At 46.9% G+C, this 23,859-nt stretch overlaps 1 protein-coding gene across 5 annotated transcripts in view; it reads left to right on the top strand.

The window, feature by feature from the left end:
* SHROOM3 (shroom family member 3) overlaps window positions 1-23,859 on the top strand; it is a 151,540-nt gene that overhangs the window by 80,520 nt on the left and 47,161 nt on the right. The window contains exon 1 of one of the 5 annotated variants that reach the window (XM_054824668.1): window positions 18,473-18,525. The exons of the other annotated variants lie outside the window; for them this stretch is intronic. The gene's annotated coding sequence lies outside the window, so the exon portion shown is untranslated. Of the gene's footprint in view, window positions 1-18,472; window positions 18,526-23,859 lie in introns of those variants that run through there. 5 annotated transcript variants of the gene reach the window in all.

Raw genomic sequence — 23,859 nt, 5'->3', positions numbered from 1 at the left:
ACAGACACCTCAGCCGCCTTCATTTGGGAAAGCACGTAAGCCTCTCCGTCATGCTGAGCCTGCGTGTGAGACTTATTATAGTGGACTTCAGATCATGCTGCAAATTAAGCATGTGCACAGAATGTAAGGACGTGCTCAACAGCCAGCGCGGGCTTCAAGCACCCTCCAGAATTAGGGTTTGAAAGTAGACGCTGATAGTTCTTTCCATGTTCAGGGTGACAGGGTGTCAGAGGAGATTGATAAGAAAGATCATGCTCCTGTTCTGTGCTGCATCAAAATTAGAAATGGGACTTATCTACACAAGGATCCTGAGTGCTGGTCGAGAGTAAACCACTTTGCATGTAGGATAACTGAGTGAAAAGTTGTGTTATAAGTATGCCCATTTTTCTTTAGAAATATGGAGGTTCTCCACTATCACGAATTGCATAATTTGAGTTTACTTGCGAGTTCTCTGTTTATCAAGCCATTGAGTCAGTATCTTTGGTGAAATCCTCCAAGAGGAGCCGTTTCTGCGGTGAGTCCCATGTATGTGCCCAAGGTGAAAGGCGTTTCTGACAGACTTATGCCCAGCTGGAAGAAGCTGGTCACCCAAGACCTGCTGGCTGTCAGTCTGCAGGCAGTGGTCTGCCCTGTATTCAGAATCCTTTTGCTTTAGGATTACAAGTAAGGGGGTGGCCAAAAGTTTTTTTAATTAACACAGATTTCTTTTTCACAGCTAGCCAGAGTTTCTGAACAATTTGTGTCTTCTGTTTGGTCAGGTAACTCCAATGCTATCAGTATTTATAATAACCAATGCTTTATCCATTAAGCAGTAGAAAGGTTTCAGCTGGGTGTAAAATACCGATAAAGGTGCTCACTGATACATGTGCCTAAGTAGGATGTGCTTCTGAAAAAGAGATGTCACAACATTTGTAAGAGAGCATCGTCTCTTTTTCTTAGCATGAGAAGTGTCTGAATCAGAGCCTGACCATATTTTCTGCAGGCAGAATAATTCAGACGAAGAAGCTAAATGCAGCTTTTATGTTGCAGTAACAGGAAGTTTACATGGCCTTAAAATGTTCTGCTGCCTTCCCTGTCGTTGGAGTGCTTTTGTTTCAGTCATTATTAACTGCCTTTATTTAATTCCTTGGAATCACACAATGCATTTCCTTGTCATGTCGTGTGTATCAAGATGCATATACACTTTATTTTCAGCATCACGGTTACCTTTGCAACTGCTTCTTACTTGATGTCATAAGGGTTTCTCTACTGTAATAGAAATGATGGGTTGATGAATTTTGAACAATGGCATGTGCTCAGAAATGCCCGATATCAGCATCACCCTGCCAGTTTACCTGAACTGAAGCCAGCGGCAGAGACAAATCTTGCTTTTCCTCCCACATTTTATGGGAGTTTGCAAAGTCTGACCACAGAACAAGAATTAGAGGACATTTCACTTCCCCGTCCTGAGTACCGTTGACAAGGGTTTATATTCAAGATACGAGATATGAATGAATACGCCTCCATTTCTGCCCCGTCGTGTCTTACTGTTTAATTAGAGTGCTACACAGAGACCCTATGGGGTCTCACATGTGCGTGGACGGTCGATGTGAATCCAATCGAGACAAATTCTAAGGCAAAATCTTTTTAATACCCACAGTGTGTGACGAGCCCATCCAGCAAACCTTCTTGTTGTAAAGTATTAGCAAGGCCATGGTTGTCACCCATGGTGATTTTTAGTCCAGGGTGTAGCTGCTTTCAGCATTAGCAGCTTCAGAGATGTATACGATGAGGAGGGAGGAACCATACTTGGATAATTTGCCAGAGCAATTGGCTACCTGGCAGTCTAGTGACCAAATGTAATTAAAAACACTTCTGTCTCCAGCACAAGGCTTGTGAATCTGTCCTGGCTGTCTGTAATTAGAGATGTTGAGTGGATATATTGGGTTTGGAGTGAGATTATTGGTACTTGCTTCTGGTCCTCCTGTTTGATGGTGGCATGTTCTTTGGGACATCCGGAGGAGTTCAGTATCAGAAGTGACTGGGGAAGGAGCAGAGTAGGAAGCGATGTGAGCAGGTTGAAGATCAAAGGAGAGCACTGCCCTGCTGCTTGTGTACTCTTTAAAGAAAACATTTTGAATTTCAGCACATCAGTAATGAAGCTCAAGGTAGACTGATCTCCTGTTACTGATATAGTGAGAAGACACAGACCCCTTGTATGGGGAGAGGAAAATAACCATAAATTTAGCACATACACACTGTACAGGCCAGCGAGAGGGCAGGGCAGAGCTCACTTGGGAAATCAGCACATTCCCCCTAGAGCAAGATTTTGATAAACTGGTGGATTACAGCAAGCTCCTGCGATGGGCCTGTAACGTGCTTGCGCCTTCATTTTGCTGAGCCCGGTTTCCCATCCCAACCTTGACCTACGAGCCAAAGCTTTCAATCAAAAGGGATCCTTATCTTTCCTTATCTTTTTCCTTCTTTTCCAAAACTGTGAATGGCTGAGCAGGACTCTCTGAAGTCAGTGGGGTCTGCAAACCGCTCTGTGCTATTGAAACTCAGGCCATGAATTTAGGCACCTGCTTTTTAAAGATCTTTATCTATAAATTTAGCAGTGCTTCAGCTTCCCTATCTATATGACAGGTCAAATAATTCCTGCTTTCTTCAGGATCTGAAACAGGGGGAGTGGGGCAAGAAAGCCCTTATCTTACAGGAAAATCTTGTTTAACTTAATGTGGATGGGTATGTGATGGACCTGAGCCACTATCTTTCAGAACATAATAAGCAATTAAAACCTTTTCATAAATGTTTTATAGTACCCTCTATGAGAAAGTTAATGCTTTAATTTGATAGGATGGTACAAAATATGCACAGAAATGTTATCATGTGTGATTCCTTTTCTCATAAGGATTCCCTTGTCTGCCTTCCTCTAGGTTTCTTTTCCTGTGTGGTTTCTCTGTCATTTCTCTTTGGGTTCCCTCATTAATTTCATCATACCGCTCCCTGCCTTTTTCATCTCTTTCTCTTCCCCTCCGGGGCAGGTGAGAAGCAGCAGCAGAGAAGGAGGAGAGGGACCTGTGTGACAACAGCTTATCCCCAGTCGTCAGCCCTGCAGTATCGCTCCGTCTGGGGAAGCAAAGGACGTTCCCAGGACTGGTTCTCATTGCTAGAGGAGAAAAGGCAGTATCGGAAGAGGCAGTACCTGAGCCGAGAAAGGCCAGGCTATTACCCAACCGCAGCTTTAGTTCCCAACGTAAGGGCTGGGTTGAGAGCACCTGTAGGTGTGGTTGTGAAACTGGCAGTAAAATTTGTTTCTAATCTCTCTTCATGAGTATTAGAGATCGCACAGGGTAACTGATCAAAACCAGGGAAGATATGAGAACTGCTGGTATTGCTTCTTTTTCTTTTTATTATCGTTTCCCAAGGAGCCGTGACTCCTCTGTGAAATAGGAGCTTTTATAGTTATTTATAAGAACATTTCAGGCTCTGAAGAAAGTGTCAGCATAGGGCTGGGATAAATCATCACTCCTTTGTGGAGGTCTCTGAGGCAGCGCTGATCTGTTTAGGCTTTGTCAGCTCAGGATCCCTAGAACATGGGGCCCTGCCATTAGCTTCGTAGCAGATGGCAGTGCTTTTCTAAGGGGTAACAAACAAGTCAGCTTCTCCCTCTTGCATCCCTTCAGCCTTTCCTTCCCTGTTTTAGTCACCTTGCTCTCCTTTACTGTCGTCTCATCAGCTCAGTGCCTGCAGCAACGGCAATTACTGCAATGTGAGCGTACAACAAGCTATGGCTGGCTGACTGCTGGCGAATGGAGCTCTGTCATTATTACTGCCTGCCTGTTAAAAGGGTGAGCAAGGCTGGCTCCTTCTCCCTTCCTGCCCCTGGCCTGCCTTCCCATGCGCTGCCTCGCCTTCCCCATCACAACCTGCAGCGCTGATGGTGAAGGTACTTTACCCTCCTCGCTGAGAATAGCCTCCTGGCAGAGCTCATGATGCACTCCAATCTGCATGCACTTAAGAAGATCCTGGCCTTCTGGACCGCATCGCGACGGTGCGTACCCCAGCTCCGCGGGTTTGATGAGCTTGTGCGATTTTTACAGTCCATGTGGCGTTTTACACCCCACTTGGGCACACCGGATCTTTTGCAAAGCATTGCACACCGGATCTTTTGCAAAGCATTCCTTTTGCTGTGGCTTTCTCATCTATCGTGAAAACTTTTGCTCCCTTTGGTGACAGCTGAAGGCAATTCACTGCTGTTTGTTTTGCCTGTCTTGTTTTGTGATGGATTGGACCCTCAGAGACACAGTGAGCTGGGACACTGAATTTTGCTGTCACCTCTCACTCTGTTTCATGGCTTCTTTTAAGCATATAGGTCAACACGGTTGAATGTGTTGTGCTGATACAACCAGCGCTGCGTAGGAAATGGCATTTTTCTGTGAAGTAGTTCACCCCAGGGCCACAAGCAGCAACCTGTAAATGGTGCTATCAATGAGCTGGTTTGCTTTCTTCATTTGTCTCGTACTTAGTCCCTGCAAAGGCTCTGTACGGTCTCCATGTTGCGACAATGTGTGTTTCCGTTGTTGAATGTATTGTTACAGATGATGACAAGTAGATCAGAATAGCATCATATCACACTGGGAGCTTAATTGCAGGTGAGCATTGTGGCAAGTACTGCTGACCTAATTAGGAGCAGAAATAGATCCTTACATATATATGTTGCAAGTGACACGTGGAACTTGAAAAATTCTCCATCCCTCAGTCTGGAGAAACAGCTGAACAAATTCTCCATACTTTCAGCACCAATGTGTAACCACAAGATTTAGACCTGCTATGGTATTCATAAGCACAGGAGAAAGTTTTTTAGACCTGTGGATTTGCAGATAGTGACTTGACTCATACAGGGGAAGCAAAACTTTATCCAACTGTGAAAGGGAATGTAGGGACTTAAAATTTTAGTCTGGAGGTTTTGAAAATTAAAAAAAAAAAAGGTTAATTAAGTGTGCCTTTAGATATAGGGTAAGTGTAGTTCTCGTTTCAGGAAGTAATTGGGAAGATGTCTCATAGAGGACTAATAACAGGGTAGAGCAGCGTCATCGCTCTGTGAAATAGCTCTGGTGTCCTCAGAGTGGGCATAAACAGTAACTACCAGCAGAGCATGACACAGTCTCTACTACAGGCTTGTTCCTGTTTATTACAAATAGGCAACCCACAGGATTCCTGTTCTTGGGAGAGACTTAAATGAGCTCAGCCTATTCTGAGACAGAGCAAGAAGACTTCCCTAAGGGATCTCATAGGATAACAAATGAGTAAATTTCATCAACATCTTGAAAATGTCTGAGACCAAGTTAATTGCTGGAGAGCAGACAGGAGTAATGTGTTTCAGTGGTTCTGTGCAGTTGGCCAGTGGCATGTCAAATCTCTTTTAAAAATATACTTGGCCTGCAAACCTGGTGATGATTTTGCAGTTGAGGTTCTCTTTTTGGTTTTACTGGTTTGCATAGTGGTTACTTGTGAAACAGCATGTGAAAGAAATTGAATTATTCTTTTTACCAAGACTTTGAGGGATCCCAAGTCTATTTTGGCATCCAGACCTATTAAATTTGGGCAAGCCTCAGGCACTTGTCTTTCCCTTTTTGATTAAATAATACTCTTCCTTTCAGGAAACAAACGCCAGTTGACTTGAGCCCTTGTCGCAGAGGTAGGGTCTGTGTAGACATGGGGCAACTGAGATCCCAGCTCCCACATTTTGTCAGAAGTAGATCTGGATCAGAAGCTTCACACTCCTGATAGCCTTCGAAGGCTTTTTCTTTGTTTTCTCTCATACCATTCAAAACTTTCGTCTCTGTTTTTTGGTGACTTCATGGTGACCCAGCGGGCCTGGTGGTCAGGGTGCTGGGATCCTGCCAAGAGCTACAGCAGGGGTGGGGACCTCATCATGAGCTTACATCAGAGTTGCGCAAGCTGTATTTAATTGCAAATTACTAGGTGATAAGAGTCAGTGCTCCTTACTTGCTCTTAAGTTAGATTACACACCTCTCAGTGAGTTTGATGAAGAGGGCGGGAGAGGTGGCAGCAGCAAAAACACGCTTATAAAGTAGAACAGCTCTTAGGCAGAGCAAACCAAGAGGGCATGCTACAGGTGGAACACAACACGGTGTGTCTAATAAATATGAAACGGCCTACAGAGGTTGCGATGCAGTTGAGAAGATGGCTGTAGCAGATAGGTTAAAGTTTCAGAAGTTTTCAGCAGCTGGACGCAGGCCGTGGACTCGCAGAGGGTTTTTAAGAGGCGGCTTTGCTTGCGGGAGCTCGCTCTGTGACTGCCCCAAACAAGCAGCTGCAACTTAAAACAGTTGGAGGCCGGGTGCTGTGTTTGAGGGGGCTGTTTCTTTCCTGTATCCTTCCTCACCTTGAAGATGTTCTAAGGGCAAATGCATAAGGATGGGACATATGCTCTGTGCTCTGGTGGCTCTGCCTTTCTCTATTGGTTTCCCTGAGCTTTGTCAGTAATTCAGTGTAAATTACCCCTCATTGAAACAGTGAGAATCAACTGAAAGCCGCCTCTCATTAAATGTTAGGCTACTGACTTGCACATAAGAATGCAAGGAAAAACTCCATTTGTTTCTTAAACCTTTATAAAGCCATTAAAGTAGAAGTGACCACTGACCTAGAAATAGGGCAGCTGCATCTCTGGCAATCACTAAAATAGCCTCTTGGTGACCTAGTTTCTCCTAGCAGCGAGCATCATGCTGCACAAGCGTGAATCCTTCCTAGTGAACTAATCGACAAACGCTTCTTGCCACTGAGCTTTTGGAGAGGTTGCAAATGAAGTGGTAAAATGGGAGGAACTTCTAACTGCTTGGAAAAATCTGGCTTGAGATAAGCCTCAAAGGCAAGAATCATTCAGTCGAGAGTGAAGTTGTTCAAAATGTCTGAACAGCTGCTTCAGATTCGAATGACCAAGTCCCAGTTTTCAGACACAGCCCAAATTGCACAGGACCCGTTAAAATTGTGAACACCCGAGTTGCTGGATGTTTTGGGAAATGTGACCTTGTATCTGTTGTTTAATCCCAGAGCTGCTCTGCAGTTGCTCTTCCAACCACAGAAATATTACAAGGGAGTGTGTACTGTTGGCTTTCAAGACGCAAAATCCAAATTAAAAAGGACCCTGTTTTTTAGCCTTTGGGGCAATTTCTCAGTGTTTCCTCCCACTTAGGCTGCAGCTTGCAGAAGTGGTGGAGTGTGGAGTAGAGCAGAAGTTGATAGCCTGCCTACTATGCAAGCCCTGTCTGTCTGTACACGGATGTCTCCGATTTCCATTCTGCATCTTTGTTAGCCTTGGTTAATAGCCTTCCTTTTTACACATAGCTATTAGCCTGACCTTATCTCTGTAGTTAACAATATGATACATTAGACAGGCACTTAGGAAGCCCCTGAAGAAGTTGTCTGACCTAACTGGCACACACCAGGTTGGAGAGTATTAAATGTAAGCCCTTGGGAACTCTCCCCTATAAGCTTATTTTGTTTTAATTATCTTTTTTGCTTTCCCATTTTGGTTTATGTAGAGCAACAGTGACATCCATTGGCCTATTAAGCTAATCAAAAGTACTGTACACACAACAGGTATTTACTCAAGGTGGAGGGCTGTACTAGAGGCCTCCAGCACTACAGTTTCTCATTTAAATAGCAGCTCCTTGCTCTCCAAAACAAGAGCCTCTCTCCTCCTGTAGCAACCTGATTGCATCCTCATTCCAGATACTGACTGATGCTTAGAACACTCTTTTTAAGATGTAGGTTAAAGGTGGGATTCCCTTTTCACAAGAGATACCAAGGCACATAGACGCAAAGCTGCAGTTATCCTGGAAGCAGAATTGTGGCAGCTCAGAGCCGGTGCGGTGACCTTTCTGCGTGTGCCTTGTGCATGAGAGATTATAAAATGATGAATTCTTTGAATAATTTTCAGCACTGCAGAACCAACCCAGGTAGGAAAAAGTTAAAGCAATTTTGCTTCACCTTATTCGCTGGTGATAATATGTTACATTTCAATTCCAAAAATAAAAATATCTTTTATTTTAAAAGCTGCATCCTTTCTTGAAGACGAGAGGGTTTAGAAGGACCACAGAAGAGAGAACTGGGAGAGACTGGGACATGTGCTGGAGGAAGTGACAGGTGGAGGGTTGTAAAAAAAAACCGACGGTGAATGAAAGACTGAAATAGAGGATTCAGTGACAAAAAACAAACCAACAAAAATTTTCATCTGAGAGGGAGATCTGGAGTATTCTGATTTCATTCCAAAAAACCTGAAAACAGTTCAATTTATTTTTAACCTTGTAAGTAAATCAGTAGACGTTTCCTGCAGACGTTTCATTGAACAGAACCAGTGTCTGTTGTAAATTTTTGACCAGCTACAGTTACAATCCCATTTCAAGGTCAAAGAACCTGTGTCTGCAAGGGAGTCTATTTGAGAAGTAGGAATGAACTGGTAAGCCTGCGGGCCCAATTTTGTTGTCTCATAGCACAGCCGCAGCTATTGCGGTTTGTATCTGCCATGAGGTGCAGCCTCTCCCTTGTGACTGGGACAACTGGAACTTTACCCAGCAAGGTCAGCACAGGGTTTTTCCCTTCCAGCACCACCAGAGATAGAGGATAAAAAGAAGTTACACCGATTCATGCCGCCTGATTTGGAGTCTAGTTCATAGCTCTGAATTAGAAAGGAAATTCTAAGCGCTGTGGATCCTTCTTTGGAGCAGTCATAACTGAGGGGAGCTAGAGGTGCTCAGCATAAGGCCTTCCATTCATTTCAGCAGCCTTGGATCAGGCATCATGTCCACATCACATGAGAAGAGGGATCTTCATTTATTTAGATGATCATTTCCAGCGGGAGAGCCCAGGAAACATTTCCAGGTGTATTGGAGAATTTCAGACTGCGCTTTGTGGATGTGTGCACAGTGAGCAGGATGGAAACTCATGAAGAAACTTTGCCTCCTGTCCCTCCAAACTGCTAGATGTGCCTTCGTCCAGCTTATGTGATTTTAGCCCTTGGAGTATCTTTCCATCACCTGCACGTCTCTTGCTCTGCCACTTTGTATGGTCTCACAGCCTGCAAATCTTTCTGCTGGACATTTTACATACTGCCATCTTACGCAGCTCAATCCAGTCTGTTCCCTTTTGATACCCTGTCTTCTCCCTGCCTGACTTTGGGAACTTCTCTGCAGAGATTCGCTGATGCTTTCCTTGCTTTCCCACCTCCCTCTGAAGTGCTTTCATGCCTCTTCGTGGCTGCATGTCTGTAGCTAATGCCAGTGCGCTATTGCTATGCTTTCATGGACCGAGAGCGCATCATTTTTTCAGCTCTCATTCTCTGGCTGATTTCTCTCTCACACACACAGCTGCTTTGCAGTTCAGCTACACAGAGCCTTTGGGTTTGCAGGGGCTCATCTTCCCAAGCGACTACCAAACGCTGGAATTTCCCTGGGTGTTGACTTTTTGATGCCTGTTCAGGTCCTTCTCTCATTCCTGCAGTGTGCGGTTTCACAGGGAGTGGCTGGCTGTCAGCTCAAGTTTCTTTGACTATACTTTGTATACATTTTCCATGATCAGGGACTAAGACTGAGCACCGGATAAAATCCTGCTGTTTGCGGGTAACAACGGATAACATTGTTGTGCTAACAGACATTTGCATAAGAGATATGAAAACAGCCCCATTCATACCCTTCTGTGACGGTGCTCGGTCTTTCAACTGCTTTGAAATTTGAGGTGGGTTGTTGCTCGATTGCATAAGGCAACCGACACTGCCACAGCTTTCCGCAGGCTGCAGGTGCACTGGACTTATCTGTCCTGGGCCAGCCTGCCAATGGCAGGAGGATAAGGACAGCATTCCTGCCGCTGCTGCAAAGCTCCTGGCATCCTAGGGGAAACTACGGACTTCTTACGGGTGTCTCGTCTACAGACTTAAAAAGATGGAAGGGAAAATACAGTATTTGCCCTCCAGAGCAGGCTTAGCCCCATTCTTACCCATAAAGTAGGGATGATTTAGCAAAAAAAAAAAAAAAAAAAAAAATCCAAATGTCTTTTGGTAACAAATAAGCCAAAAGGTGGTCTTCTTTCCTGAGAAAATATTCACATTTCATTTAAAAACAGAACAGCCCAAAAGTGTGGTTGCACGTTCAGCACCATACATGGCAAAGCCTGCACCAACCCGTCGTTGCAGCCGTGAGACCTGCATTTATTCAGCCTTTCCGGTGAAGACAAACAGGGTTATCAATCTTGAGTGTGCTTGTAGCCTGCAATGAAAGGAAGGCTTTCTTTCCCATTGCTAAGAGGAACCAGGGTTGATGTTCTCCTATCACACAGGGACCTTGTTCTGGCTCTTTGTCCCTAATTAATAACATCCTGTGCTGATTACTGGTGTCACACAGTAGCTTCCAGTACTGCCCACTCAGGTAGCTTATTTTGCTGCTACACCAAACTGGCAGAACGTACTAGATATGAGGCAACAAGGAAGCTTTAATTTAGAAAATTCTCTCTTACGTGGGATTCTGCTACTTTAAGACTTGCACGGGTGTGGAAGGTGACATGATGTGGCCCATTTCTCTGCCCTGGCTGGGACACTCCTGTGGTTAGGGTGGTTGTCCCTGCCGTGGGCTTTCATGGCTCTGCTGTAGCGAAGGGGAACTTTGTGTTTTCTCTTTTGCTGAGCTCCCAGTGCTTCTGTGCTCTCACGCGTGGGGGCTGTTAGCATGTTTTCAGCAAATAATGCTTTATTACTGTCTTGGTGAAAGGAGGAAGGCAAAATTAAAAATAAAAAAAAAAAAAGAAAAAAGAGAGAACATCTTGTGAACCTGCTGTTCTCAGATCTCTCCGATAAGGACAGTTCCAAGTGCGTGAGAAGTTTCCTACTCTGAGATTTATTTACTTCTGAAAGAAAAGCCACCTTCATCTCATTATTTTATTTTCAATACAGGTTTTAATTTGGTGAGAAAATATCTTCCCCATAAAGAACCTATTCTGCCTCATTAACTCCTGTAAAAAGCATCCCCCCAAGCTTGAAATGTTAAAAGAAGCATAAATTAAAGCTAAGTTTGTTGTTTGCCGCTTTAATCAACAAACAACCTTAAAAGGGACCCACAAAAGGTTCTGTAAACTAAATTTATTAGTGAGCAGGAAAACTGGCCTTCAGTTGCAGCCTCCTCCCCTTCCCAGCCCCCCGAATTTGGAGGGGGGTGAGTTTTTGGAGTGACTGGTTTTGTTTACAGTGTCTTACTCTCTTAGGGAAGTTGTTGTGGTCCCGTGGATCTCTGTCAGACTTTTGTGATGCAGCTGAACTGAAGTGACTTGGGACAGAGTCTGTTAATTAGGTCATCAAAGCCTCCTCCTTTTTTCTTCGCTGTACAAATGTCCTTTTTTCCTCTTCTTTTCCCGAAATCTGCTTGTCAGTAGCTCAGAAGGAAAGAGGAGGTTTTTTCACAGCAAGAGAAAACTGCCGTTCTGTCTGTCTTCCCTTCACCTCTCCAGGATGCTAAAGTGGACGTACATCTGTTTTCTGCCCTTTTCCTCTCCTCGCTATGTTTAAAGAGCCTTCCTCTATTTCCTCTTTATGCTATTCATCATTGTCATCGTTCATATCTTAGGGTTATCTCCACTCACAGAGTTGTGCTCACAGTGACTGCAGTGCCAAGAACCGGGGAAAAGCTTAGGGACGTAATCTAGAAAGATTTGGTGCAGAGGACGGGATAGCTGGATAAAAACATTAAGAATTAACTTTTCTGAGCTGGCTCAGGTGAATATGTAGTTTCTTTCCGAATTCCTCTTGACATAACAGCAGACTTCCTTACAAAACTCTTGCATTCAGATTCATTTCAATCTTAAAGCGATTTTTCACTGGTTTTATTTGGGAGAAGTCTCCATGAGAAAATTTAATAATCTATTTTGTTCATTGCTGCAGGGTTTGGACTTCCTCGCTTCTTAATTTTTTTTTTCTTAATTGAGTTCAGTCTGACATATGCAGTGTAAGAGAGAGCCAAGAAAAATCACTTTTGTTCACTGGAAAAAATGGCCTTAACCCATCAGAGAGCGGTTTCTGATATTGAGCTGAACACCTCACCTTCCAGGAGTTAATTTGGATTGGAGGTGAACCAAAATGGAGAGTTTCTCTAAACTTTCCTGAGCTTTATGGGCTTGGATTCAAACGGTCCTGGCTCTGAACAACTTGTGGTTCAGGTTTGCAAAATCCAAAGGCGACTGGGCGTGTTTTGCAAAATCTGAACCTCCCCTGGAGTTTTGCTCTCCTCTGATTGATAGCCCTGGCTCCAGCCCCTCCTTGCTCTCACTCTTCATGGTCTGTGGATAGGTCAGCGTTGCAAACAACTCCTCAAAGGAAATCATCCTTCTTCGATGCAGCCCATGTCTTATTTCAAAAACTAATTTCCTCTGTCCATCCCACGCCTTCCCTTCCTCCACCAGCAAACGTGACACAGGTCTCGCATTTCACACCAGCTGCCTGAGCAAATGCACAAACCGGTCCAAACTTACTGTAGCCTGGCATCTGCATTGGCCAGCAAGCCAGTGACATAAATTACAGGCACAAGACAGTTTCCTTTTGGGGCGTTTGACGTTGTCCTTTCATCCTTCAAATAAGATCTTTTTTCCATTTCTGTGAACCAGCTGTAGCCCGGCTCTGTGTCCAGCAGCTTGTGTTGCAAGAAACAAGAAGACAGGGAGGCAAGGGAGTGCGAGACGAGGGGGAGCACAGGGATCCGGGGGCTCTGCGCCGTTCCGATGCCATGCCGCTCTTCTAGTGCCATCGCCGGGGGCGCACAGGCATGCGGCGCTGCCCCACCTCGCAGGAGACATGGCAGCTTTATTTAAACAGGAAGAAGGAAGTTTTCTCGGTTATCCAGTGCCCTGGGAGCACTCTGTTCTGTTCGTAAGCAAGGCAGTGCCTGGCATCCAGGCACCAGGGAGCCTGGGGCCAGGGAGGTGGAGAACAGGAGCGCTGGCTCCCGCTGGCTCCGGCACTGTTGACCCTTGCTGCGATGCAGGGCCTGGGTGCATCAAGGTGAATACAGCCTCCTAAAAATGCACCCAGCATTCACGTTCTCTCTGATACCTGGGCTTTCTCATTCTGCCAGTTAACCTATACCTTTCTTTAATTTGCTGTTGGTCCTCTGATGAATCTGTTAATATTTATTTCCCTTTGGATTTTTTGCTGTTCACTTGGGGATTTGGAGGAAATTTTGTGGCAACTAGAAAAAAGCGAAGGAGAAAAAACTAGATGAAAGTATGAGTCTTTTGTTTCCCCACAGCACAGTTATTCCTGTCATCTCTGGTGAAATACATGGGGAAGGGGAGGTATGGGGAGTTACGGCATCAAATTGAAAAATGTGCTTGAGTGCTTTGCAGGTCTAGGGCAGTTGTACCCACTTACCAGGTACAGGCATTGATCCTGCTAATATGCAATGGCCGCAGGAATATGCAATGGAGGAAACATGCTGTGTTTATTCTTCTGACTCCATTTCCAAGTCCATCGGTGACGTGAACTGAAGCAGGTAGTAGCTTGAAAGCCCCCATGACCCTCAGAAATGCCCCTAGTCAGCATTTGACAAGGTGTGCAGCTTGTGTTATGTGGTCCACTGACCAGAATGCTAGATTTTATTTCAAAGTGGCCGCTGAGAGCGAACAAATTTATGGCACGCAAAGTGGGCTGCTGTAACCTGACCCTCAAAACATCACGGCCACGGGTCAGCTCTCCCCTTACCGCCCAGAGTTCTAGTTGTGGTGGCTCCTGCAACTGGTTTGCAACAATTATTTGCAAGAATGGTGCAAACGTAGCCCTAGGGCGTCTTCATCTACTCCCAAAGGCAAACATAACAAATGCACATCAAGGTGGTGTGTACACACGTTTTTCTTAGGCTATCTCCCCCTGCTCCCGAGCCAGCTGGCAGGCTCCAGGGCTGATGACAGCAGCGTACACACTAGCTGTTCGCTGTGACGTGGGAGCTAAAATGAAATTGCCTGCCTGCTTTTGATCTGGCTCCCACCGTTGCCAGGTAGTGAGATGGGCAAGGTCTTCACTGCATCCGTTGAACCCTTATTCATATCTGTCTCTGCTGTATTTCACTCAGCTTCTCATGCAACTTGCAACAGTTGGGAGAAACACATCAGAAGGCCATCTGGGTGCTGGAGAGTCCGGCTCTAGTTTCCTCAGCTTTTCTTTTAAGTCAAAGGACATACATTTCCTAAGGCAATGAAAACCCCAGAAGTACTGAGGAAAATCTGCTATATCGATGACTGCAGTTTATTGGGGGAGAACATATGCCCTCTACTCTTGCGCTTAAATAGGATTAAACTGCCATAGGAAGCAAACACCAAGCAAGAAGCCTAAATTCTGCAAAAAATCTTAAAAACAACCCTCTGAGTCCTCCCCTGGATTCTTACTCCTTGCAGGATATATCATTTGATACTGGTGTCAAGAGTCATCTGGGGGGGAAATCATGCTTTGTTATACCTTGGAGGAATCATGCTTTGTTATATATATTCTTTCATTTCTTTGCATGGAAGGGCTTTTCTTTCCAGAGTAAGCACTGAAAGGCTCAGCATTTAGCCTGGTCCCTGCTGGAAAAAATTACTGAGGTAGCTGAGTAGGAGCTAAGCTGTGCTGGAAGGGTGGTCCTGCTCCGTGTGCTGGCCTGCACAACGCAGCAGCTGCTTAAGCACAGACAGGACAGCACGACATCTAGGGCTGCTCCAGCCGAACGGTGAAAAACCACTTTTCTGTTGAAGCAGGATCGGGGGAGAATTGCACAAAGGCTAAAGTGCAATTTTCCAAGCCGGCACTTGGCAGGACGATCAGGCATCATCCAGCAAGATGTGAACATGGCTTTAGATGTGCGCAGAATGGGTTTAGCTGTGTAAGGCTGGTGAGGCATCCTAGCTAGGACACTGCCGCCACCACCAGCAGGGTACTGGTCCAGAAATGATGGTACAGGGGGTCAGCACATTCCCCTACAGCTTGGCTGTATCCTGTGGGAGAATGGTCCAGCTGTTTTAGAAAGATATTGCCGTCTAACCCAGAATAGGAGTAGTTTCGCTGATGCAGGACAGACACAAGGTGAGCTGTGGACACTGAGCACCTTCTAGATGTGGCTGTCCATCAACCAGAGCTGCCTGCACCACCTCAACTCCCCAGCATGGATGTTTGCTGGACTCAAGCCTGTTTAGTTTAAAGGGAAGCTGTGGTCATCGCTCCAGGGCAGTATGGCTGGAAGTTTTGTTGAAGGTTTCCTTTTGTCAGCAGTATCTGCTTGTTATGACCTCTCATAGGTAACTCCCACTTGGACTAGCTGCCTGTCATCTGCCTCAGGGTGAGTACCTGTGCTATCGTAAGTACATAATGCTTAAATAAATACTCGAAGGTTATGGGGAGCCTCAGGTTCATGCTACAGGTGGTAATTTTTTTGTTGTTTTTATCACAGAAGGACAAATGATCGTGAGCTTTTACGATCACATCCCAAAAAAGGACTTTGTTTCATTGCCTGGTAACTTCTGAGAAACTGTTTACCACTCGGTATCTGTCAGAGTTGCTGGCCAAGATGCAAAGTACACTTCAGAGTCTTTCAATTCTCAATAAAACCATCTGGGATCATTTCAAGAAGCAAATTATTGTGGCACCATCTGGCTCCTAATGGAATGATCCTGAACAGGTGACATACACTGCACATGCTGGCGTGGGAAAATACAGCGTTCCACGTAGCTTTCCAATCAGAGAAAGAAATAACACTCAGGAGAGGTGATATCAAAAGTCATGCCTTTAACTGAATGACGTTTGCAAGCAGGAGCTCTGCTGGGAGCAAGTAGTCACGCTTGCTTCTGGATAAAGCAATTGGGATTTTAGCTGGGTGATGGGTGTGTTTGGTTCGGCTCAGAAAGAGACCCTTGCCCGGAAAGCAAACCGGAGGGCTGGCGTCACCTGAGTGATCTATCCTCACCATTATTACCAGGCTGTTCAATCCTGTTTCCAAAAACTGACCTTTCATGTCATAAGACAGCGATTTAGAGCTGTTGAAATGATTAACCTGTTTTGATGGCACATGCTCTGAGGCTTGTGCACGGGAGGAGTATGTTATTGTCGTCCCCCAGTGGAAACCTGACGGTGATGGCTATGCTGACTGTGTAGCGTCCGCAAAGTCGTCACAAATCGCGGCTGTATCCAGGTGTGCGGTAGCAGGCCAAATTTTAGAGACAAGTATTTTTCACTAGGAAGCACAAGTGGAAAAAATATGGGAAATGGTACTTACTCTGCTGTGAGAGGTGCTGCTTCAGGATGGGTTTCATAATTAAGACTCATAGATAATGCTTACTGCCTTTATAACGTCACCTTAACTGTTTGTTCCACATCTCGCATTCTAGTTTATCACAGGCTCCATGATTTACGCATCTTGTTAAACATTAAGCATTTTAGGCTGGTGATTATGAGTTAGTAAATAGAGAAAGAGATGTCAGCATGAAAAGTAGTACTGGCTGAGCATAATTTAACCCGATATAGATGCACCTGTGCAAAAGGCCATTAAGCCGCTTTTATTCCTTTAGAGGAGTAGAATATTTTAGTTCAAGTAAGACCGACAGGAACCATTTTAAGCTAAGACAGAGTAAGTTACTTATGAACTGAAATAAAATTACCCATGAAACCTTTTATGATAGCGTAATGGTGGGTGAATAAAAGGCTTCAGGGAAGCCAGCGCCTCTTTCTTGTGAAGAGCACATTGAGGAGTGGGATTCTTTCCCACTCGAATTAAGGGTACATCCCTTTTCCTCCCTCTATAAAATATTAATTTCTTCCTCTACAAAATATGGATACTTTTGGATGGCCCTTGGACATTAATGGATAAAAGATCTATTATCAGCCAGATGCTCATGTTGTGAAGAGCAGCTTTTCCAGCATCTCCTTCAGGCACCTCTTTGGGGTCAGAAGATACTTTCTTTCCTTCAGCGCATATGCATCACGTTCCCCCGCGGACTTGCCACCGTCCTTCTGCACGGCTCTCTGGTGTTAAAGGCTGTGGTGTCGGGAGCGCTTGCCGTATTCGCATCTGTGTGCCAAACCAAAGAACGAGGGTGAATGTGGAGCAACCTCTTGGGAGGAAACAGCTATCAGACAAAAAACCAGGAGTCCTAAAGGAGGATATAAGACAGAAAGGGAGAGGAAGGTGTTAGGCATCAGAAGGACAGGAAGGTGGATGGTGAGTAGCAGGGAGGGAAAGCAGAAGCTGATTTCATCTCACCTGCAAAATCTGTCATCATGGGGAAAGGGAAAGTGCAATCCTGCAGTCTTCAGCCAGGAAGACTCCCATGACATGAAGTCTGGCCACTTTAATTCCTACACATAAACCAGCTTGGCTCAGTAATAGCACTGTGCTTGGTTTATACCAGCCAAGAACAGGGCATTAGAAGTACAAATTCCTGCTTTAAACCTTAACTCCTTCCCCTGTGCCTAACACAAATCATTCCACGGCTCAAAAGGGTTTTGGTTTTTTTTAAATTATTCACGGCAAATATGAGAAATGAGAAGGCTTTATTTATCTTGTCTCTGCCTGTCATCTTCCTTCATGAGATACAACAGTTCAGCTTCGTGTAGCTTTTAAATTAATTTAACATAGCTAATTTGCTGATTAAATGTCTTGTATCAAACCAACCTAGTAGGTGACAGCAGATGCTGTTAAAGCCATCCCTACATTAATGTGGCTTGCTGTGGCTGGTGAGACTCGCTCTCAAGGACCGCAGGGTTGCGATAGAGCGGGATCAGCGTGCCATCAGAAGCACCTGCAATGCAGCCCAACGGCCTCTGATTTATGGGATGGTGGGACTGGATTTTTACTGGGACAGGTCAGGGAAAGGATGGCAGTGCTTTGGTTCTCCGAGGTCTCACACCACGGCCTGACAGGAGCTCAGGCGGAGTTCACGTTAGTGGCACAGCCCCAGCGGAGCTGTGCGGGGAGGGAGAGCTCGGTACCCAGCCAAGTTTTGCAGCGTGCGACTGCTGATTTTCTGCCCAGCTGTCGCGGCCATAAAAAGCACAAGGCAGCGTGAGTCGGTACCGCTCCATTGAGGGATGATGCGGGTTTCGGCTGCATCTGGCACAGGCTGTGGTGACCGGTGGCAGGGCTGTGCAGCCGTGGTAGGGTGCAGTGGCAAGATTTGGCGGGCAGAGCCGCCGGCTGCCCTTCGGCCCTGGTTCCTCGCCCCAGCACCCCGCACTGGGTGCTGAGGGGAGGCGGGAAGCAGCGGGGGGCTCCCCGCACCAACACCTTGCAGGGGGCTCCGGGCTGCAGCCTTTCTGCCACCCTCCCCTGCAAGGCCGCTTCTCCCGGGGTAGCCCCGGGACCGGCCGGGCTCCCCCGGGCCGGCGGGGCGGTGCTGGGGGCGGGCTGCCCGCCGCGGCACCTGCCGGGGGCGGCCGCAGGCGCCGCCGCCGTCGCCGGGCTCCGGCGCCCTCGCCCGGGGCTGTGAGCGCGGCGCCGCCGGGAGCTGTTGGCGCCCCGGGGCACGGTGAGTGCGGCCGCTGCCGGCGGGGAACCGGGCTGCGGGGGACGGGGTGGGGGCACCGGGCTGGCGGCGGGGGATGCACGGTGGCGAGGGCGGTGCACGGCGGCCGGGGTGCGTGGCGAGCCGGGGTACGGGCGCTGCACGGCGACCGGGGATGCGCGGGGACCGGGATGCGGCGGGGGACGGGGACGGCGGCCACGGTGAGCGGAGAGCGGGGTGTGGGGGCGGTGTGGCGGACGGAGACCGGGCTGCACGGCAGCCGGCGTGCAGGGGGTGCCCGGGGTGCAGGGGGAGCCGGCGCCGGGGGCGGGCAGGGCAGGGCAGGGCAGGGCAGGGCGGGCTAACAAAGGGCGGCGGCCCCGGAGCCCGGCTGGCACCGGCGGAGCCTCCCGGGAGAAGGCGGTTGGGGCCGGCCGCCCCCTCCCGTTCCAGGTGTTATCTTCTTGTTTGGTGTTTTTTGGAGCATCTGGATGCAGGGATGGAGCCGTCAGGGAGGGAAGGGGTGTAGGATCAGCCCCCGCCGTGGCGTGCTTCCCTCTGTCCACATGTGAAAGCTCGTTACTCGGAGGGATCCTCCAGGTGTGACTTAAACACCACCTTTTTACTCTGATTGCACGCACACCCCCAGGAGCACATCAATGAACTGTCCTGTCCACGCTGCAGCTGGGCGAGGGCTGCAGTGTTTGAAGCGTCCCTTCACAGCACTTTCTCTAGAGGAAATTGGTGGGCATCTGAACAGCAGGAGGTTTCTTCTCTGTGCGCCCTGTGTGGTTGTCGCGTGTTTTAGTAAGTAGTGTAGTGTTCGTGGAGGTACTTCTGCTGGCATGCACCTTGCAATGAGATACTGGGACAGAAGCTGAGAAATTTTATCACCAGGTTGGAATGACCCACAGACTTCTAAAAATGGCTCAGAACAGAAAAGTATTCAAATGTAACATTATCAGCCAGCATCTTTCTTTGTAAATTTGGGAGGAATGTGACCCACAGATCTCATTTGCCTTCATTCCAATTTTCTCCTCTGTTTCTTCTGCCCAGAAGGTCCAGAGATGTGTTTTTCTCATTCCCTGCTATAAGCCTTTTTAAGACTGATCTCTGCATGTTCATCAGCCTACACCCAGCCTTAAAGTTCTGGTTTAGTGCTCCCTGCCCATTAGGTGACACCAGCAGCACCCGTTGAAGCACGTGCATGTTTCATCCCAAACCTCAGTCATGCTTTGCTCTCTTTTGCCCAGCAAGCAGTGGGGTGAATCTCAGCAGCCTGGTGTATTTTCTCAGCAGCGAAGGCCTGACTCAGGTCCTGCCAGGTGCTTGTCGAGGTTTTCCTCAACTCCAGCAGGAACAATGTTAGGGAACATCAATGCCCTAAAACTCCTTTGACTAAGAAAGGTGAAGTCCAGGCCAGCTTACACTTGGGAGAGAGAGGGGTGCTCCTGCAGGTCCATAATATGGGCATTTAGAGGTTTGAGAGCTTGTTGGCCCATATTGAATGGTGCTTGGCACCTGTGGTTCTTAAATCGAAGAGGGAAGCTCGGTTTGACTGGAATAAGGATTACTGTAATTTTTATGGAAAAGTTCAGGCTGCAATTAATAATCACAGAGGCTTTTCTTCCAGAAATTAGCAGGCCAGAAGTTTAGATATAAAACATTGCTAAGAAGCCAATGACTACATACCCAGTCAGCTCCAGCCTCCTTGGCATCGCTCTGCGGAGATGGCTGCTACCACGGCAGGTGGGAGTTCTGCCCCTGGGAGATAGGCAAGCTGTGATTCTGCAGCTGCCAAAAGCCTCGTCAAATGTCCCTGTGTTCAGTAGATGGCAAACAAACAGACCCTGGGGTTTTTATGAGAAGAAAAGCGGTGTGAAGAGAGCCCTTCTCCCTCTGCGTCATGGCCTAGCTCTTGGCAGCAACGGGAGAAAAGCTGTGCTCCTTGCAGTAGGATGCAGTTGGCGTCAGTGAGCAGATGGACTTGAGATGGGTGCTGAGGGAACAGCAGTGATGGGGAAAACATCCTTCCCGTGTTTGTTTAGTTAGGGAGGACCCTACTTTAATGGTAAACCCTCTGGGTGAGCAATCATCCTTCACCGCGGTGTTTACAGACCATCTGGCACGGTGGGGTCTGGTCCATTCCTGGGCTTCCTCACCTCAGTGGTGGTATAAGTAAATAAATAAGCAGGATGTGATATCAAACGGGGTATTTTATAATGCCACTCTTCCCTAGCCCTGCATGATTCCCACCAGAATTTCTAGCTTGGCTAACATTTGTTTAGGCAAAGAGTTATCATGGTCGACACTTGGAGTTTGGGAACCGTGGCTCAGTGTCCGGCCTTTGGACATCCAGGTGGAGACTGCAGTACCTCTGCTTCTGGAATGGCGTTATGGGCGTAGGAGAAGGGGTGAAGGCTGAACCCCTGTTTTGAGGGCCTCGATTCAACACACACTCAATTTTAAACCTGGGGTGGGCCGACTTGACTCTTAGCACGGGTTTCAGCAGAACTAATGTGATGAGTTCTCTGTGCTCACAGTGGCAAGGTGGCTGACTTTAATGGATGCGGGAGTAGAGAGAATGGCTTATGGTCAGCAGGATCAGGCCTGCTGTGGCCACACTGTGTATGATATCGGCGTTTCAGATGCTTGAGTTGCTGGTAAGGAAAACCTGTTATCGACCTGGAAATGGAACGAGGCTGATTTTTGCTCGCCGCAGACCTAGGCCCAAATCTATGACAGGTCAGACATTTGGAATTAAGTACTAATTGCCCATTACAAATGCTTATTCATGAATGTCCCCAAGTGGAAGCTTATTTGTGCTTGGGATTCTTCTAAGAGTGCAGTTGGGAATCTTGAGCCTCACCACACAAAGACGACCTTTATATCACCAGGCATACAAGCAAGCCGCACAGTGGGGATAAACTGTATTGCCCTGAAGGAACAATACCTAGAGCTCGGCTAAATGCCTGTAAACCAGGGCAGAGACAATGACAGTGTTTCCCTAATTCTTGTACCGGTTTTAGAGAAGCCCTGACTCCACTCCAAAAGTAGGATTTCACAGCTTCCCGCTGTCTCAGCCATCCTGTCTGACAGCCTCCGGGATGGCACCATCCCTCATTTTGACAGTGGCAATCAAGCAGAGGGTGGGTCATCCTTCTCCTGTCCTTCTCCCTGTTGTGGATGCGACAGGGATGTTCCCCGAGGGTGATCTGTCCTGCGGAGGAGACCGAGAAGGATGCAAACCGTCGATGTGCATGCTCGTCTTTGCAAGCATTTCCCTTTTCTTGGCATGTGCTGTGTTGAAAATAGATGATTCACTCCAAAGAACCCAAAGTTGCAAGAGGATATAAATATCTAAAATTTTGTGATACCCAAGTGGAAAGAAGAGAGACATAAGAAAAGACTGTGTATGTTTGAAAGCGATGATTTAGGAGGGCTGTTGCCAAGTTTAACTTGAGTGAAAAGCTTGGCTAACCGTGATGTGATGCATGCTTGCCTGTATTCAGATGAGAGCCCCTTCTCTAATCCTTTACATTCTAGTTGCACCAGTGCTTGAATTAGCGTCACTGTCCTTTGGGTTTAAAGAAACATGAAGAATTTCAATCATCAGTTGTTCTTGATGGAAGAGGGTTGGGTGCTTTTTTTGATGTAGCAGTAACTGCTGTATCGGCTCAGTTCTAGTGGTAGGGAGAAGGATGAGAAGCGTACATTTGTGCCTTTGAAAGAGGAATCTGATGAAAATGAAACCAACCCACTTCACCCTGATTAGATTTCATCATGCTGTGACTTCAAAATACCTTCAGCATCCTGGCAACAAGGGCAAAAATTTGAGAAACATGCAAAAGTTAAAAGGGCAGAGTTCCTATGGATTACCAGTGTTTCTGTTTTTAAAAAAAATCTCATCTTTACTATTCTTTCAGCAACTTAAAACGGCGTTGAAGAAAAATATTCGGGCAGACAATAAAAATAGCCAGGCCAAGTGCTCTCCAGCAGTGCCCTGATCCCATCTCGTGCGTTACGGAGGGCACAGATTCCTTTGCAGTTACAAACCGGCTCCAGGCTGGAGACAGACTCCATTTCAGACTAATTTAAGTAAAGTACGTGATGATAACTGATGGCCAGCGCACCATACAGTTATAGTGGGGACAGGACCCCCTGTGCAAGATGGCTGCATCCTAATCGTGCTACGGCAGCTTAAGTTTCCCTGGATAGATGGGAGCAAATATGTGCTGTAAGGCACAGCTCTGAAAGCTCAGCTACAGCCCTGATGGAAAGATCAAGCCTGGAGTGGGTTTGTCTTTATACTGTGTTTTCCCATCTAGGCAGGGAGAAGGAAACCGTACTGTTACGCAGCTCACAAGTTCTTTCGAAGCAGATTTCCCAATAGTTTGTCTGTTAAGGGTATGTATTGGTCCTGACTGCTCAGGCTGATTATTAGATCCCAGGTGCAGAGGACAGGGAATAGGGTAGAAATCATTAAAGAGTAACAAGAAAATGCAGGGGTAAGAGAAGGCCTAGCAACAGCATATAAGCAAAACCAAAATCTTGCCTCTGTGTCAAGCGAGAGGCAAATATAAATTCAAATATCTTCACTGAGCTACATCAGTCAAAAGACCTGGTGCCATCATTGTGTTTCACCCAAAGTGAACTCCTTTTAGTGAGGATGATGCAGAGGAAAGCTGAGTCTCTTTCCGGGCTCTGGCACAGGCGTCTTCAGCAGACTCATCTGGCAGAAGTTAAGCTGGGCTGGTTCCCTTCCCTGATGTGCAGTTTGGCTGCACGCATGGTGCAGTTAGCACATCCGACGAGACAGCGTACGCCACCACCCAGGGGTAGGAATGATCTGCGAGGAGAAGGAGAAGCTGTGATATTTGAAGTGGCTCTTGCGGCCGAGGAGTTTGCCTTGTGAAATCATCGCTCTGTTTGTTTGTCTTCCTGTGCAGACATCTTTTGCCTGGGAGCTCTCCTAACTCCGTGCTAATTTGAGTGCTTAATGCGCTGCAGTCCAGACCTCAGGACGGTGCTGCTCTGTGTCAGAGAAGAGAGCAGTTAAGCCAGCAAAGCCTCTCCGGACCAGAGAGAGGTGTGTGCTGAGAGGTAGACTGAAAAGAAAAGGTTTTATGGGGCCTGGTGGCTTTGTTGTGAAGGATGCCAAACCTTCAGGCTGGAAACTGTGGGCTATCACTGTGCAAAGCAAAAAAGGAGCTTAGTTTCTAAGTGGCTAATGAGTTTACTACCTTGTTTCTGTCAAAGGTTTTGCAGGGGTGATGCTGATTAATGTCATGTCCTTTCCCCAAGGCTATCCCCTTCTGCTGCCATCTCACCGGGCTCAGTCTGACACCATTTATTAGG

Source organism: Grus americana, chromosome 4 (genome assembly GCF_028858705.1).
Source record: "Grus americana isolate bGruAme1 chromosome 4, bGruAme1.mat, whole genome shotgun sequence".
Lineage (NCBI taxonomy): Eukaryota > Metazoa > Chordata > Aves > Gruiformes > Gruidae > Grus > Grus americana.
The sequence above is the reverse complement of the archived record's forward strand: the minus strand, read 5'-3'. Positions and strand labels throughout refer to the sequence as shown.